This window comes from Lytechinus pictus, chromosome 1 (genome assembly GCF_037042905.1).
Source record: "Lytechinus pictus isolate F3 Inbred chromosome 1, Lp3.0, whole genome shotgun sequence".
Classification (NCBI taxonomy): domain Eukaryota; kingdom Metazoa; phylum Echinodermata; class Echinoidea; order Temnopleuroida; family Toxopneustidae; genus Lytechinus; species Lytechinus pictus.
Genome location: NC_087245.1, coordinates 18103999 through 18118820, shown reverse-complemented (window position 1 = coordinate 18118820; position 14822 = coordinate 18103999). Strand labels below are relative to the sequence as shown.

Genomic DNA, 14822 nt, shown 5'->3' with positions numbered 1-14822 from the left:
TGATAATCTCATGGTGAAAATATTACCAAAGTGCCCATTTTGACACGTATACGAGTGTCATTTTTGGCTTTGCCCCCCAAACGTAAATTCGTTCGGCCGCCCTTGCCTTCCAATCCTCATAACAATTGAACAGCAACGGTGTTTCTCCCCTCACCATACTTGCCCTTCCTCTGCTTTCCCAGTTTTCATTTTTCGGATTAACAAACCTTCGGAAACCTTATTTTTCGTTTTCGGATTAACGAACCTTCGGAACAACGAACCTTATTTCGTTTTCGGATTATTGAACCTTCAGAACAACGAACCTTATTTCGTTTTCAGATTATCGAACCTTCGGAACAACGAACCTTATTTCGTTTTCGGATTAACGAACCTTCGGAACAACGAACCTTATTTTGTTTTCGAATTACCGAACCTTCGGAATAACGAACCTTCGTAATAAAGCCACCAATGTTCGGATTAGCGAACCCTTTTTCGTTTTCGGATTAACGAACATCGAGGTATAGGCAATTTACGTGTTTCGGAATTACGAACCTTCGGAATTACGAAGCGTAACCATATATATTCAATCGAGGGTTGAAGTTTGTTTTCCGTTAAACAGTGTGTGAAATTTGCAGCGGAGCAACAACAGATTTTAGCAGCCGACTGGGAAAATACGGGTGAAAATATTTTTTCCGCCCCCCTAAATTTGTATGCTCCCGCCGCCAATGAGCAATAAATGACATGGAACTATTTTTGCTTCTATTTTTCTGTATGCTGCAGAGAGCTAGTGAGGGGGCTATTTCCCGGAAGAGCACCATTTCAATATATGGGAGTGGAAACAAAAGCACTTTTTGCATTGACCATTATTATTATTATGACACCATATAATTCTCGGAACTTATTGTACTCTATCTATGAGTATGGAGGATAATGTAGTAAATCATACTGAGGGGAATAATAAATGCGAAAAACTATTAAAGGGGAAAACCTTTTGGCGAAAGCTGGATCCCTTTCGCCAGTGGGGGGAGGGGGGGGGGGAATTTTGACCCATATTTCCCCGGATCGGCCATTCAAAGTTGATTTTTGTTTGTTTCTTTGAAGGGGTATTTATAACAGTCACTTGGCTATATTCTTATAAAAAAACATACATTTATAGATATCTCAAAAGCCCTATTTAAATAGTGAGAGCACGAAGCGCGAGCTAAATTTTTTTGAAAATGTTATATCTTTTCCTGAAAATTGAACATTCCGAGCAATGTTTGTGATCCTGAACAAGATGCGCGTGTAACTGATCGAAATGGGACCTGTTAAGGACTGCATGCTGTTAACCATGAAGACGATACGCATTTGACATTTCAACAATCAAAAAAGCGAGCGCGAAGCGCGAGCTGAACATTTTTTACATTCCGACCTAAAAAAATGGAAATTTTAAGCACTTTTTTTAATCATGACCAGGATAGGTATAATGCGAGCGCGAACGGAAAAAAGAGATTTAGACTTTAAAACTTGTCACTCTATTCATGTTTTGTAAATTATGTGAAGGATGGTTAATTGGGTGTCCTATATCAATAATGTGAGCTCGAAGCGCGAGCAGAAAATTTTTGATGTTCTAATCTGAAACTTGATAATTCAAGCATGTTTTAAATAAAGAACAGGCTGCGTATCTTAATAAACATGCGTGCGTGTTTATTTATAACTATAGTATCTGGGCATTTTAAATATTTTTTTATCATGAAAATCAATAATGCGAGCGCGAAGCAAGAGCTGAACATATTTGATATTCCGATCTGAAAAGGGTCAATTTAAGCACTAATTCAATCACTGTGTAGGAAAAATGTGCAGTGGATATTATGGATCGCACTTAATAAATGATACGAGCGCGAAGTGCGAGCTGATATTTTTATTATTATTTTGACCTAGGACCGGGACATTCTAAGGACATGAAAATAATAACTATCTTCCTATTCCGCTTCCTAAGCGCGAGATATTCCATTCTGAAAAAAAAGGACAATTTAATTATTAGGAATTCATAAAAATGTTATTGTATTTATTAATCTAATAAGCCTAATGACAGCTCGAAATTTGTTGATAAAAATTATTAAGGCCTGAAAACTGGACATTTTAAGCACTTTTGTCTTTGTGAATAGGATGCATGGGTTAATATATTTTTACGACAATTGCGAATGCAAATCGCGATGTCATGAAAAGTGTATTTTAAATAGTATGTTCTATAATTACTTATTATTATAGGGGGTATATATATACTTTGTATACACACCTATCAAAATGCGAGCGCGCAGCGCTGCCGCATAGGTTTTGACAATCAAACTTAAAAAGGGATATTTTGAGAACTTCATGGAAAACACGAATAGTTACTTGACAAATCAAATAATGCGAGCGCGCAGCGCCAGCTGAAAATGTTGATATTGAGACAACAAAATAGACATTTTACAGAGCCTGGACTTAAAAAAAATCAATTTGTAAATCAAACAAAATAAAGAAAGCTCGATGTCGGAGCTGAAATACGTTTTGTATATTGACTTCAAAACTTTATATTTTAAGCTCCATATAAGCCTATATTGAGGAAGAATCTTGTGTATCTCATCAAACATTCATTGCGAGCGAGCGAAAATTATCAAATTTGTGACATGAAAGATTTTTATTTTTTCCAAGTCTTCCCTTCACCTTAATTTATTCTTACGTCTTCCTCCTCTTTTTTTCTCCACCAATAGGGGGCCCCCCGGGTCACCCCCCCCCCGGATCCGCCTATGTATTTGACAAGCAAAAAACACGGGTTTCACCGCAAAATGAAAGTCGCTTTGGTACCAAAAAATTTGACAAGCCAAAAAAAAAAGGGGGGGGGGTTCAACACAAGATGTTGGTCATTTTTTCATACACACCTACCAGATTTCCAGGGGGTGCTGCCAATTGAAAATAATACACGCAGCGTCCCCTGGGAAAATCTTGGGGTGCTTCTGCCCCCCAGCACCCCCGCTTCCCAGGTCCATGAGGCGGGGGGGGGGGGGGGGGGGGAGGGGGTGCACTGGCTGAGACAGAGGAGTTCCGACACTGACAAGCAATCCAAAAAATTGTACCCTTTTTTTTTGCTTTCAACAGCTGATTTTCCAAACATTAGTTCCACTTTCCCAGGATGTGCACCCCATTAGCACCTCCCCATGCTCAGATGCCTTTTTGGGCGGAAGTCCCAGGGGGGGGGGGGGGGACGTGCCCAAAATAGTAGGGGGGGGGGAGCACAATATCAAACGTCCCCCTACTAGTTTTGGTCTTTTATGATGGAAAGAAAAACATCATTCAAAATCGAAATTAAACATGCATTTTGGACGAGATGACCTTTCTTTTTGGGGTGACAACTTTTTTTTTTTTGCTTGTTAAATTTATTTTGGTCGAAATCACCTAACATTTGCCATGATAACCTTTTTTTTTTGGCTTGTCCCCCCTTCCTTTGGGTAGAGATTTCCGCCCTTGGCTCAAACCAGCCTTTGGTGCATCGCTTTCAACAAATAGAAAATTATTATATCAAGATTGACAATTTTCTAGATCTATATTTTGATTCATCATCATTATTATTTTTCTATTATTGTTGGTCAAGATCTGCTCATGATTTCGGTTTTGAAAAATCACCGTGACAGAGACGGATTCCATTATGATCGAAAAACTGAGGCGCAATAGCGCCATCTCGCGCTGGTCTACGTTTTCGCCGATGGGCTTGGGGGACGGGTCAAATTTTCTTAGGAGGACCATCCGTCGAGAGTTGACAGTCCTTTGGCTTGAATTGTTGCCACTGTAAGGTGAGATTTTGTCTCAAGGTATTATTATAGTTTAATAATTATTCATTTTAGGTTTATGAGAAAGAGTACATCCAGGCGCAGACTGCACATTCTCAGCTCGCGTCGCTCGGCCGCCCGGCTCTGACTCTAGTCAGTCAGAGAACTTGCTGCGCGCTGGACCAGCGCTTCGGGCCATCGAAGGCTGAGAATCCCTGCCACTGTGACTGCCAGAGCTAGCAGAGCTGATGTGACGTGGCCGTAGTCTAGTAGCCTAGTATTAGTAATAGTACTTAGCCAGGCGGCTTCTAGTTCTAGAGAGTAAAAATCATTTACTAACGTAAGGTTACTCTCATACGAAGCCAGGACTTCTACCTCATAGACCCACACAAAGTCAAAGGAAGCCAAAACCTGAAACTTTCACCTCCGAGATTTCTACTTTCCTTCTAAAACTGATTAAAAGATCTAGGCCTAGACCTAAATCATGTAGGCCTACATAGTACATGGGATAAAACTTCATTTCCGACATATCTACGCTCTCGTTATATTTGAAGAAGAATTCATTTAAAAAAATGAGAAAAATATCATGAATAGACGGAAGAGACTTGCCCGATGTTTACGCCGCCATCTTGTTTCTTATTGTATTAGGCACTTCAGGTGAAAATTAGGAAAGGCTGTTCCAGCATATTTGATGGGCTCACAATGAGGCTCAATATCTACGATTCACAAAACTGTTTGAATTTTCAAATTCCGATATCTAGAAGTCGAGTTATTGTCATCTTTGTGATGAAAAAACAGGCCTTTTTGTGGACAAAAGAAGATTGCGAAATCTTATTATTCTCTTTGTTTTGGGCATGGCACATTTATAATACATAGCTTATGGGGAATTGTATGGCAAGTTCCCCCATGTCTGCGCGGTCTCCCAAGTCTGCGCACCCGCGTATCTACGCGATTCTAGTAAAAGATGATACGCAACGAGCACGAACTTTACACATGCAATACATAGACAGGTATTCATTAAAAAATCCGACGCAAAATGGTGAAAAAATAATGAATTCTGGGCATTTCATGTGACGGCCTCGAAATACAGCCTTTCTCATCAAAATCCCCGAATCGTGTGCAAAGTGAATGAGTGCGCAGACATCGGGTACCATTTTTTTTTTCAATCTGAAATTGACTGCCCGACGTTTTTTCAAGAAAATCCTATATTTTCTTTCATTTTTTAATGAAAAATTTGGTATACTTACTCTCAGTACTATAAGGAACATTATTATCAAAAATATTTTGTGACATAAGAAGAAATTCATGTTAAATCTTAACTCAAATTGTTAGGTGCGCAGACTTGGGGCCCACCATCATACAAGCTTTTTATTTAAATCTCGAAGTACTCAGATTGATTTGACATATTGGCATATGATTTCTTTGGTTCAAGGGCAACTACCCCTGGACGATAACCCCCCACCCCCCCACCCCCCACCCACCCTGGACAATTACCCCCCCCCCCCGGACAACTACACTGTACCCCTATCCAAAAATCTACACCTAACCTAACCCTATTTCGGGGGTAATTGCCCTGTGGTAGGTTTGTGCACAGGGTAAACATGACTTGATATTGATTTTCTTTGCTTGAACATTAGAAATTAAGTTTTCAATGAATATAATTTGTAATCAAAGAAAGAGAATTAAAATAATAATCTTAGGATTTCTAGAAAAAAATAAAAACAGATTGATTTCAATTGTCTATTATCTCATTATTGTCTTGTTATTATGGTCTCAATAAAATTGTTGATATTATTATTGTCTCATCATCGTTTCATTATTGTCCCAATTAGTATTATAATTATAATAATTATTATTATGATAATTATTTTTGTTTCATTAATATTATTTTCTAAATAATTATTACAATTATAATTACTATCATAGTAATTATTGTTATAATTATTTCATAATAATAATTATTATTGAAATAATAATTATTATTGTCTCAATAATTATAAGGCCTTTAATTATAATTATGATTATTTTTATAATCATAATAATTTTTGTAATAATTATTTATGACCTTTCAATATTACTGTCTCAGTAATTATTACAATTATAATTACTTTCATTATAATTGTTATCATTATAATTATTTTATAATAATTAGTATTATTGTAATAATAGTTATTATTGTCTCATTAATTATAAGGCCTATAATTATAATTACTATAATTATAATTGTTTCTACAATTATATTTATTTTAATTATAAGTATTATTATTATAATGATTATTATTGATATCTCATTAATATTATTGTCTCAGTAATTATTACAATTCAAAGTACATCATTATAATTGTTATCATTACAATTATTTTATTATAATAATGATTACTGTAATAATTATTGTCAATAAATACTAGAATTGATGTCTCAAGAATTATTACAATTATAATTATTATCATTATAATTATAATTGTTATTATAATCATAATAATTATTGTCTCAATGTTTATTGTCTCATATTATTAATGTCTCATCATCACTGTTAATTGCCTCATTATTGTCTTCTCTTACTTTTTCATATCTTCAAATTAATAATTAACACCATAACAGAGGTCCATAAATCAGATATCAAATTCATGAAACACATCTCATGTATGTAAACCTATTTCTAAATTAAATTCATGCAAGGAGCTTTCTGTGCCATTCAAAAATACGACTTTCATTAACAATACCATATTCTAGACATTCAGACGCATTCCAACAAAAAATCACATATCAAACAAAATTCTTGAAGTTTACTTGCAGTTTTGCTCTTAATACTTATTTCACACGAATTCTACAAAATTATTTTCAAAATAACAATTTGAATTTCATAATTAACAGAGCTCAAATCGTAATTAAAAAAAATATACAACGGCTGAAACATACTGTGTCTGAATACCAAGACTAATCTCAGGCCCAACGCAGTGGGGATGACGTCACTCACAGCTGTTCGTATACGCTCAAAACAACCCTGCTCGATCGGCCGAGTCAGATTCACAAACACCTCATGACACTCAAAACTGAAGCTCATATTCGCAAACTCTCTACGGACCAAATTTGATTAGAATTTCACAAAATGTTCTCAAATATACAATTTTATTACTGACCGAGTTTACAAGGGATCCGATGATTACAAGAAGGTGATTTCAAGCAAAGAAAAATAAATACCTGAATATTAGGTCCTTCCCTCGCATGAAGGTAATTTAGACTCCGTCTTGTATATTTCCGATGTTTACCGAAGATGTACGAAGCAACCGCGGGAATTTTTGACCAATCAAAATCAGCGGAATAAAGGAAGAAACTGACTCTGTCTTTTCGAGCAATGCCGAATGCAACTCCAGCGCTCGGCCAAAGTGCCGAGCGGAGCGAACTGTGTGTGTTAGATAGGCGCTCGCCATTCACTACAATGCAAAAATCTACGTCTAGCGCTGTGTCCGCGCGATCGCCCGCCCGACTGAAGTGCCTAATTGTATGGTGAGACTACCACATATCGACGCGACCACCTCTTTTGAAACCGACCACCTTGCGCGCATTAAAATTATTGCGTATTACAAACGATACGCGCGGGAGAGTAGGCGCAGTGTCCATAGGAACGGTAAGAATCGATTTTACGAGAAAAAAAGAAGCAACAAAAAGTAAAAATTTAGTAGAATTAATCAAACTTGTATTGACCAGACCCAATTCCCGCTGAAAAACCAAGAAATCCGATAGGAAACGGCTTTAGAACAAATATCCGTCGTCAATCATCGAATCATGTGCCGGAGCTCGCAGTGGAAGTAGTGAGACGATCATTTAGCATGTTGACATCATAGAACTGATTTGGAAGAGTAAAAATATTTCGCCACTGCGACAAGAATCGGCCGTAAACTTAGTGTATCGCGGGTGGTCGGTTTCAAAAGACGGGTGCAAATGAGCAAATGTAAAATCGTCGTATTCGTTGTTCGTCGATATATACGCGGATTGAATCGGAGTCGCCGAGCGAAACATGGGAATCTGATCTGCTCAATTTTCTGCACAAATGAGACTAAAACTGGGTAAAATTGATGAATATTTTCGCAGATACGATTTACGCGACGCTCGCGTCCGTAACGTTGGGGAAGTACAATAAGAAACAAGATGGCGGCGTAAACATCGGGCAAGTCTCTTCCGTCTTTTCACAATATTTTTTCATTTTTTTGATGAATTCTTGTTTTAAAAATAACAACGAGAGCGTAGAAATGTCGGAAATGAAGTTTTATCCCATGTACATGATTTAGGTCTAGATCTTTTAGAAGGAAAGTAGAAATCTCGGGGGTGAAAGTTTCAGGTTTTGGCTTCCTTTGTGTGGGTCTATGAGGTAGAAGTCCTGGCTTCGTATGAGAGTAACCTTACGTTAGTAAATGATTTTTACTCTCTAGAAGCCGCCTGGCTAGTAATACTCTCTAACGTTAATTCGATCAAATTGTAACTATTATATTAAACGGAACAGATATAGAAAATGTTTGTGTACTTTTAACCCTTGCCACCTTCATGTACCGGTACCCCCTTTGGCATTAACACGTTTGGCCGTAAGAATCTAAGATTAAGAAGATTAAGAAACGCCAAAAATAATCAGCAAAATTTAATTTTCCAGCGACGGGGCTGTTGCACTTGCAGCTGCCATCTTGTTCCAAAATATTTAAACCCATGCAGACTCGCAGTTCATATCACAATTAGATCTAACGTTAGACCCTCTACTCTAGTACTGTAATTTGTAAATTTATCGATCATATTATTTTGATAGAACCCAAGACGGTATGGATGACTCGTGAAAATGAGAGGAAACAGTGTGGCGAAAAAAGACAAAGACGGGACCAAAGTGGACGTGGGAGATTAGTGCCATAGACTAGTGGGTGATGATGCGAAGCATACCAAGTTTGTTTTCTGAAGAAGGCGATTGGTGTTGGTGCCTTACATTGCAATTTTGTCGAGTCAGTGATCTCAAGCTCACAAACAGAATGCAATTAAAGTAGCTTTTCATATAGGCTTTAAATTCTATACAGTGATATTTTATGATGGGGTGTCCAAACTTCGCGGACTTTTCAAAGTTATTCTTCAGGCTTAAATTTGTTTACAAAATATTCACAATTTATGCAAAACCAATTCAAGAAATAGTTACCACATTGACGGCAAGATCGTAAACTATAAAATCATTGACAAAAATGTGAAGTAGGTCAAGGGGTTTCGCTGGTATCGCAATCTCAAAATTCTATTCTGATCGATGAATGCGCGCTGTGCTGGAAAACCGTTCTGAAAAAGTGTTACCTAACTTTGCGGACCAAAATTTTTGAGGAGATATAAACAAAAACTCAAGCTCAAAAGGTGAGATATTTATATCAGATTGACGACAAAATGCTATAGAATTAGTCAGTACCACATTGAACTCACATTTTCGATGATATCTGCTTGTAAAATGATGATATCGTGATGCTTGTTGAGAATATCAGATTTCTTCGGAACGGCACTAACGGTGACAAATTTTGCCGATCTTTTGTCAATATTTTCATGAATACTGAACTCATCCTGAAGAAACTTACGCCAAAGGGTAATTTTAGGTTGCTTTTAACGTTGATGTCAGATTTTAAGGATATTGGCTAGTTTGAGAGATAATGACCGTCCGCAAAGTATGGACACATGCAAAGTTTGGACTCACTGCCATACTTCAAATTATTGCATGAAGTTGAGACAACTGATCAGAGATGTGATGTCATGAGCTCTAACCCAGCCTTTGTTGTTGGTATCCTTTCATGTCTGTAATCCTTGAGAGAGGGAGAGAAAGGGGGGGGGGGGGGGTTGCTGATTATTCTTCTCTGACCAGCAGTAACTTACATGTGTATATTTATATCTTTAGTATTAAATGTGAACATATCTCAAGTTTACAAAAGATTAATGAGCAGTTTAGGGGTAATGGGGAAAATATGAAATTTTGAGTACATGTAGATCTACAAACATATTGGAAGTTGCTAAACCTACAGTTTTGAAGCAGTATTGCTAATTTTAGGATCACCATAGGAAGTAAATGAGACTTCTCAGACTTTCATAACTTTCTAATTTTGTAATTTGATGGAACTTTTTACGATTGCTCTCCATAATTTTTTCATCAAAAAATTGATGTACAGTGTATACTCCTTTGATATTCAAAACATTTGAAAGCCCTTAAGATTTTAATAATCTTTCCAACAGCTGGAATATACCGGTACAAATAAAACAGTTTGAAAGCCCACAAGATTTTAATAATTTTTCCAAGAGCTGGAATATACAAGAGCCTGCGCCTGATAAGTATTGAGATACATGCATGGTTCATGGGAAGGTGTTTATATCAATAGAGATGTGACCCTGAAACTTCACGTCAATCATTTAATTTGGTTTCTGACTGCTTGTATACATGCAACATACTTTTTTAAAAATCCAGTAAGTTATTTGAGAGCCTCTCTTAGCCCCATTCTCATCTATTTTCCTAAACCAGTTTAGTGGACACCAGTCCAACAGGAGATTGTGATGAGAACGCCAACAGGGCGATCTTCTATGAATGTTTTTTGCGAAGTGGTTTATAATAAAGGAAACAAGTTCAAGAAAGTAAAGGCATTTTTGGTCAAGCCCTCAAAAGTGTTGGCCACTTTTCCAGTTTATTTCTCTATGCATATATGTCATAAAAATGTATTGATGTGGATGATATGAAATGAAAGTATGTTTTAGTGGATGTATTGTGATGTTCTACATGTACATGGAAATTTATTCACACTGTTTCGTTTTGCTATAAAATAATTTCTTAAGTGTGGAACAGGCTGAAAATTTCAGTATGTGATAATTGTTGGGGCCTTCTAATACTTAGGTATATGCTAATTGCAATCACTGAACTTGTAAAGATAATTGTTCAAGGGTTCTTAATCCAATAGAAATATTATCCCTGAGATATGGAGCTTAATAATATATATTTGCAAAGAATCAACATTTAGATTTATAAATAGATTGAAATGATCGTGATACTCCAATAAAGTCCTCATAACTACATGTACACATGAATCTTTCCAAAAATTTTCAGACAGGTTTACATTTTATGTGATTTTTCTGTACAATCTAGTTAAAACAGTTGCCATGGGAGTTTATTTTCTTTATGCTCAAACACGTGATACAGTTATAGTTTCATTTTTTATCACAGCTAAATAAACTATATTTGTAAATGCATTTAAATACAATGTGGATATTTATAGTTGGGGTTGATTAATTAACTACTGGTTTATCATGAGACAAAGAGGAACCTTTCCTCTATTCCTGGTTTCAGTTTAGTATGTGTGTGTCGCAAAAAAATGATTGTAATTGTAATACATGGAATCAGGCCTGCATGGAATACGTGTGTAGTTTGCATTTTACAGTATTCAGAGTCTGCAATACTGTTCGTTGGATAAGTAATTACCTTAATGACCTGTGGGTGTTTCACAAATAATTAAGTTCATATGATGGAAAGTCATGCTTAAGTGTCAATGCCATTAAGATATTTTACTTGTAACATCTTTGATGACTAATTAGGGTACAACCTCTGTGCATGATCTGACCAATGTGATGATGATTGATATGCTACAAAATATAGAGTGATTTTAATATCAAGTTTTAAAAAAAGGGCGAAAAATGAAATGATCATAATTGTTAAATTAAAAAAAAAAAACTTTTATACATTTCAAGCTGGATATTCTGCTAGTCGTTATCATGTTTGCCAAAGCAATTTATCAGCGTTTTGTCGATACAAAAAGTATTTCCATTTCCACTCATATTGTATGAATTATATGACCTTAAATTTTATATCCTTAATCCTATACTTGCACAAAAAAATGCCTTAATTCACGCAAGGCAGTTGGTTGCCTCTGCTTTGATCTAAAACCCCTCAAAAAAGTTTGGAAATCTGAGTTTGGCCATTAATTTCTCAAAACTCCCAATTTTACACTTGTAATGCATATTTGATATTCAAAAGATCATTTAATTCTCTTTAAAATGATACCATGCGTGTTATGATCATGCCATCACGAAAAGAGCAGGATTTAAAAGTGTTGGATGAGGTCTGAATTGAAAAGCTGCAAAACAAGCAGAAATGGTCATGAAGGGTCAATAAAGAATGTTCATCTTTTGTCTGTGTCAATAGAGATGAAAATCCATTCAAATCAAGCCCCTTCATTTGGCAACTTTTGAATTTTGACCTTGCCCCACATTTCAAGGCACTGCACCTCCATGTGAACCATAATCATATAATGTAGGGTGTCATTTTAAAAGGAAATTAAATGATCTATTCATTGGTATCAATCACACATTAATATTCACTAATCCTGAGGAGGGATTATCGATCAAAGTCAGATTTCCAAACTTTTTTGAGGAGTTTAGTATAATTATTGCAGCAGAGGTGATTGGTTTGCATGGGGTACATGAATTATATGAAAGATGGCATATTTCTTTGACATGTATATACATCCCAAAGCAACCGTATTGAATTATATTATAAAATCTTCATTTAGTAAATGCATTTGTTAAATTCTGTTACCAATATTCATTGACTTTAGATCGGAGTTTAGTTATTTATGTCTTTTTTCAATATTCTTTAATAAATTTTATCAACTATAATTGTATTGTGTATTGTAGAATAGTGTATTGTATACATGTACATCATTCAGTTTTGTAAATTGTACGCAATTCAGCCGTATGGCTGCTCCAGTGTATGTGCAACATTATTTTATACCAAAATAAATAAAAAAGAATAATTAAATTTTGAACAAATTGGGAAAATAATATTAATTTTAAAACTTGAATCGCCTAATTTTCTCACATATTCCTTAGATTCATGGATTTGATTATTAACAAGCATTGAATTGAATCACAATTTATTATACTGTATATACTGTACTAATAATGTTATTCTGCTCTTAAATGTATGTTGGAATGTCAAGACAACTATCTTCAGTGTTTTACCATATTTTTTTTAATTCACAGTCATTGGTTTCTGGCTTACCCTCCCACAATACATGTACATGTATGTTGATACAGTAATGAATTTAAAAGTTTCATGGCAAGTCAGAATACACAATATGTTTATGGGGTAAATGAAATAAAACTAAAAGGTGATTGATAGTGAATGCATGACATTGTTGGCTCCCTCATTTGTACATGTATGCAACCCATGTTGAGCATTATAACTGTCTTTTGATTGTGAAGACTAAATTTAAAACTGTCACCACATGTAATACTTTGATGAAGTTTTACTTTTTGCACATACTGTAGTACTGAGGGGAAATTAACCTTCAAGTTTAAGCTTTGGGTTAATCTTGCAAGTCCTTTCTGTGTATTTTATTTTTAACGGTTATATTGTACAGCTGTGTATGATTATTATTATTTATTTGACCAAATCATGATACAACCAATAGATGACATTATACATTGTAAAAACAAACGATGCAGAATGGAGCAGTGCTACATGCTGGTCACGGGTGAGAAAAGCATAATAAATAGCTGTTGCTCTGAAGCATATCATCCCCTCCCCCCTCATGTAGCACTGCTTACAAATATCAACATACAAAATATGCAAATTACGAAAAATAATCTCGCTCAATGTTTAGCGAAATTTCTACAAAAGAATAATGAAATGCAGAAGCTGATTGATGTTTGACATATAACTGGAGAATGATTGAAAGTAATAATTAGAAAGGTGGTCTACTGGACTGGTCATTAATAAATCGACTAGTGAAATAAAAAAAGAAGAGTATTGTTATTACTATTCTGATCCAATCTGGCAATGTGGAGATAAACACAGTACATGTAGAATGTACATGTACATGTATTGGAGGGAATATTGTAGAGGATTTTACGTGTAAATTGTCTTTACTGAAATTTAATACTACTGCATGCATGTCACTTTGTGTTGCAGTCCCTACTTCAATGTGGCCATGTCTACATTTGCAGATGTGCAGATTGACAGATTGCACAACAAAATACATTACATTAGGCTACTTGACGTCACTAACCAATTTCATTGTTACAAGTGCTTTTGAGGACCTTCCATATATTGCAAGGATAGTTTGTGGTAGTAATGTATGTGTACATGCAGGGATATGCAACAACTGGTCTGTCTATTGCCTGAGTCAGTAGCAGTTCATATTTATTTTGTTTAATCGGAGGACTACATATGTGCATCTTAATGTATAGGCCTATGTTGTACATACAGGTTCCTTAAATGTGTACTCTAGGTTGAAAATAAATGATTTGAACAGATCTGGGGCGGGGGGGGGGGGGCACTTCCATTGATGAGTGGATACCATGCGCGACCATGGGGTCTCGAAAAGCACCCTAAACACGTATTTTCCATTTTCTGAAAATGCACCCCTTAACAAGTATTGGCATGTGAAACCCTACCCTTAACAAGTATTGGAAACAAAATGATACTCTTGGCAAGTTCCCTGAATTTACCCCCTAAACAAGTACAGCGATATTTTTATTGTTATGTCATGGACGTCGGTTTTACCTTCACCTACATCATTGGGTTTAGTACAGCCCCACCTCTCACATCTTGTGCAAATCGTACTCTAAACATGTAGTGTTGACTCTTGGGGCAAAAGTACGTCCTTTATAAAACATTTTAGTCATAATTTTTTACACCCTCGCAAATTTGACCCTAAACACGTAGCTTTTCTAGCGAAAATAGATACCTTTTTTCATTATTTTAGTGTTTTTGACACTTATCACGTTAGGTACCTAACGTGCCCTATGTTGAAAAAGACATCCTTTTTACATGTTTTTGGTCGCGCATGGTATCCACTCGCCAATGTAAGTGGCCCCCTCGGGAAACAGATAAAAGTAAAATCAGACAAACAGAATACTGACAACTCAAAATCAAACAATGAATAACAAAGATATGGCATTTTAAAGCTTTGTCTTATTTCGATAAAACAGTAATATGCATGTCCTCATGATTATGCAACGAACAAGCTACATGTAATGATGTCATATCCCCTCTTTTATATTTTATTATGA

The 14822-nt window shown here is 35.8% G+C and overlaps 1 protein-coding gene across 1 annotated transcript in view; it reads left to right on the top strand.

Moving 5' to 3' along the window:
* Window positions 1-8645: 8645 nt before the first annotated feature.
* The window catches only part of LOC129264235 (oxysterol-binding protein-related protein 6-like), a 65272-nt gene continuing 59095 nt past the window's right edge, over window positions 8646-14822 (top strand). The window contains exon 1 of the mRNA XM_064097500.1: window positions 8646-8664. The gene's annotated coding sequence lies outside the window, so the exon portion shown is untranslated. The remainder of the gene's footprint in view (window positions 8665-14822) is intronic.